At 53.6% G+C, this 4,257-nt stretch overlaps 1 long non-coding RNA gene across 1 annotated transcript in view; it reads left to right on the forward strand.

Annotated features, from left to right (window-relative positions):
* LOC108446126 overlaps window positions 1–4,188 on the forward strand; it is a 6,868-nt gene extending 2,680 nt beyond the window's left edge. The window contains exons 2-3 of the long non-coding RNA XR_001861238.1: window positions 1,519–1,585; window positions 3,800–4,188. This is a non-coding gene — a long non-coding RNA (uncharacterized LOC108446126). The remainder of the gene's footprint in view (window positions 1–1,518; window positions 1,586–3,799) is intronic.
* Window positions 4,189–4,257: the final 69 nt, after the last annotated feature.

The raw sequence follows: 4,257 nt of genomic DNA on the forward strand, positions 1-4,257 counted from the left end.
AGTGGATGGGAGGGGAGGGGATGGGATGGGATGGGATGGGACGGGACGGGATAATTCCTGCTCGTGCTGCTGCTGGAGCCAAGGTTTGGGATGGGAAGGGGCTGGAAGGAGACGGAAGGAGGTGACCTCCTCTGGGGCTCTGGGGGCTGCTGCCAGGCTCGGGGAGCTCGCTCAGCTGTGTGCTTTTCCCTGGAAAATATCGGATATTCCTCCTCTCCCGAGTGCTCCTGGAATACCCAGCTGAGTCAGGGAGTGGTTCTGGTGCCAGGGGAAGTTTTGGGGTCGCAGCAGCCCCGGCTCTGCTCTGCTCTGGGTTCCTGCTGCTCTGGCAGCTTCTCCTGTTGGGATCCAGGATCCAAGGCGCTGCCAACCCCAAAGGCGAAAAGCATCGCGCATCCTCTCCCTGATCCCACAGAGATCCCTGCTCAGAGGGCGCTGTGAGTCCAACCCCCCTTTTGGGGGCTCTGACCCGTCCCCTGCGGTCACTCGTGACCTTCCCAGCACCGCTGGTGCCGGGGTTTAATCCAGCTTGACCGGCACAGCTGCCGGCCAGGAAAATGGGGCAGGAGGGGGTTCAGCGCTGGAGCTCTGCAGGTGTAAAGGGAAAAGCCAGAAATCCTCCGCTGTTAATCTCAGGCTGCACCAGGGATCTGCATCTGGTGTTTAAAGCTCTGCTGTTCCATCCCACGGCTCACAGCGAGGTTTAGGGGGGGATAAATTCAACCCCCCTCACTCCATATTTTGCCCCAGCATCTTATTAATGCTGCAAAGACCCAAAAATCCCGGCTCAGCCACTGAACTCCGGCCTTTTACGATGTGAGGTCTTTAACCCCTGGCCCCAACGTGGCTCCAGACAGACCCAGGGGAACTCCGGAGCCCAATAAATCTGTCACATCCCCTGAAATCCACTTAAAAATCCCCCAAGGAGCAGAGGCAGCCCCGCGAATCGGTTCAGATGCAAATTTATGGCGTGTCCCGGGACAAGCGCGGGGTTTTTGATTCACAAAGCTCTTGCCCAGGGGCTCGGCCGGGGCAAGGTGAAGGCGACCTTGTGGTTGTTGGGTTGGAGCAGGAACTGGAGCTGCTGGCCAGGGAAGGAGGGAAACGTGAGGAAAACCCACGGGGAAGGGAGATAAGAGGCACGGCAAGGCCAGGGCACGGCTGGAGCTGCTGGATGGGGAGAGGGGATGTGGGTTTTGTTTCCTTTTCTGATTGCAGAGGAATAAAAGCTGGAAAACGGGGCTTCCTGCAAGGCCAAAGTGGAGGGAATTCCCCCGGCCACCGAGGCTCTGCCAAGTGCTTGGCTTTGTGCTGCCTCGCTGGTTGGTATCAGCCGTGTAAATAGATTTCTGTAGCGATTTTTCAGCCTGTAGGCGTTGGATTTTTGGGGTTGCTCTGGTGCTCTGCTCACTGGACCCTCGGGGGAAACTGAGCACAGGGGTACCACCTATAAATATTCGGATTTTTTCCCAAATCAGAGGGAAATGCTGGATTTTTTTTTTTTTTTTTTCCCTGTAGGTGTTGGATTTTGGAGTTGCTTCGATGCTCTGTTCACTGGACCCTCGGGGGAAACTGAGGCATAGAGGTACGACCTATAAATATTCGGATTTTTTCCCAAATCAGAGGAAAATGCTGGATTATTGAAAGAAGAGATGAGCTGGGCTGATGCTTGCGGATCTTGCCGGGAGTGCAGGGTGCGTTTTCATCTCTCAGCAATACTTTTGCTGAATAAATCCTTATTTACCAGAGCTGGCGAGGACGGCCTCGAGTTTTTCATGGCTTCGACGGCGACTTAAAAGTTTTATCCAGCCGCAAACTGGGAGGGAAAAAAAACCCCAAACCTCCCACGGCTTCCTTGTCACGGGACTGGGGACACCGGTGTCACCTCGGTGTCACCTCGGTGTCCCCGCGGGCCATTCCTGCCTGGGGACAGCTGAGGCCGCTTAGCCAAAAGGGATGGGAGCGAGCTTCAGATTCCAAGGAAAAGGTAAACCGGCCCTTTTTGTGCCTCGGGGAAGAGGAATGAAACCCCGAGGCGCGGGCTGAGCACGGCGCTGCTTTATCTGGATTTCACATCAACAGGAAGCCGGCTCCGGGGCGGAGGGGGGTGAAATTCCCAACAATGCTTTCCTGGGAAGTAAAAGCAGGATTGTGAGGAACTTTCCGGGTGAAATTCTGCTCGGGAAGTGACTGCTCCGCGTTAAATAAACAAAGAGCTGGAGGCTTTGCACGTGTGGGGGAGCTCTGAGAGCTCCTCACGCTCAGCTGATGGTCACGGGGAGCCTCGAAAAATTTCTATTTTTGCCTGACCTCGGTCCTAAAACTCCCGGGAGAATATTTGGGCCCCTTGGCGGCGGTTTCTGGGCCACGGGGGAGTGCCCAGGTGGGATATGCTGAGGGGGTTTTGCCTCCCCTTCCCTCTCAGAGCCGCATTTGTGGCCCCGTGGCTCAGCCCGGGTGGAAGTTGGCTCCCAGCTCGGGTGATTTGGCTTTCGCAGGTGCTTTGTTGCTGTTAAAACGAGCCCCAGGCTTCTCCTTTCCTCCCCTGCCTTTTATTAAGAGCTTCTTCACCTCTGATGTTAACAGGAAAATAATTTCCTCACCTACATCTCGGTTTCACCAACTCCGAGAGGTATTTCAGCAGCTTTTGGAGCTGTTTGCTGAGGATAAAAATGCAAAATATATTTATTTTTGTATCTCTCTTTAAATATCTGCTTCCAAATGGATTCAGGGGATGTTGGGACTGCAGCACTTTTCTTCCTTGGGATTCACGTCGATTCAATTCATTAAATTCATCTTGTGCCGGGTGCTCTGAAAGCTTGCTTTTATTTCCAGAACATTGGGAAATATTCCTCATGGAGGCTGGGAAGGAGGAGGGGTTTTAAACAGATTTTCAATGATGTTTTTCCTCCCAAAAAAGTGAAAATTTCGAAGGGCAGGGGCAGCATCGCTTTGTTCTCATCCCACCCCAGAGTGTGTGGGGGGAATTCCTGGAAGACCGCACTTCCCTGGGCTCTGACCCTCACACTCAGCACCACGCCAGAGGCTTCCCGGCTGGAAAAACGAGATTCCAGCAGTCCCACAGGGCTTAGTCAGGACAGGGAACCTGGGAACACCCTGGGACGGCCGGGAGAGGACCTGGTTTGACACCACAGCTGCCTTTTCCCACGGGAGGATCCTTCTCCAGAGGGAAAACAGCTGCGTGCGGCCTCTCCTGGGATCTTTTTCCGCTTCTCCCCAGCCAGGAGAGCTCCAGGCTCAGGCAGGAGGAGGAGGAGGGTGACGCCCCTGGAAATCGCTCATCCCTGGGGTCGGTTTTCCAGGAATGTGGCAAGGGACAGCAAAGCCAGAGGCTCTGGAGTCACCCTGGTCTGGGTTTAAAAGTGAAATATTCCAGTGGCTCTGGAGTTACCCTGGTCTGAGTTTAAAAACCTGGTCTGAGTTTAAAAACCTGGTCTGAGTTTAAAAACACTGAGGTTTAAAAGTGAAATATTCCAGTGGCTCTGGAGTCACCCTGGTCTGGGTTTAAAAACCAGGTCTGGGTTTAAAAGCACCGGGCTTTAAAAATTAAATACTCCAATTGTTCCCTGCCCCTCGGGATCATCACACAGGAGGGAGCGGCTGTCCGGCCCTGGCAGCGCTTTTCCAAGGATTTTTTTATCCTGGTAGAAGCTGGACAAGCTTCCCGCTGCCTTTTACACTGTGTCTCCCGAGTGGAGGAAGTGAAATCTTTGCCAAAAAAAAAGGGAAAACGTTAAAAGTATTATTTTTAAAATTTTTTTAATTTTTTTTTTTTTAGGGAGGAAGCCACAACTCATCTTCCATGGGATGCTGTAAAATCGTTGCTCCCGGGAGTTTGTCTCTCTGGGAGATTCCCCTGCGCCTTTTCCATGGGCAAAGCCTTTTTGGGATGATCTTTGAGAGGTCTCCAGGTGGGAGGGGCTGATCTTGGCCCTGCAAAGGGCTTTTCTCAGCCGCTGGGCTTGGAAAAAAATATCCCAGTTCCGAGTTCATCGCATTTCTGGCGTTTGCTGTTGTTTGAGGAACCCAAAAAAAAACCACTGGAAAGGGACTGGGGAGGATCCTGAGCCAGACCTGGGGCCCATGGAGCCGTTCCAAGGGCTGGAGCCCCTCTGGAATCAGGCTGGGAGAGATGGGAATGTTCACCTGGAGAAGGGGAGGCTCCAGGAACACCTCAGAGCCCCTTCCAGGGCCTAAAGGGGCTCCAGGAGAGCTGGAGAGGGACTGGGGACAAGG

Source organism: Corvus brachyrhynchos, unplaced genomic scaffold, assembly GCF_000691975.1.
Source record: "Corvus brachyrhynchos isolate BGI_N302 unplaced genomic scaffold, ASM69197v1 scaffold150, whole genome shotgun sequence".
NCBI lineage: Eukaryota > Metazoa > Chordata > Aves > Passeriformes > Corvidae > Corvus > Corvus brachyrhynchos.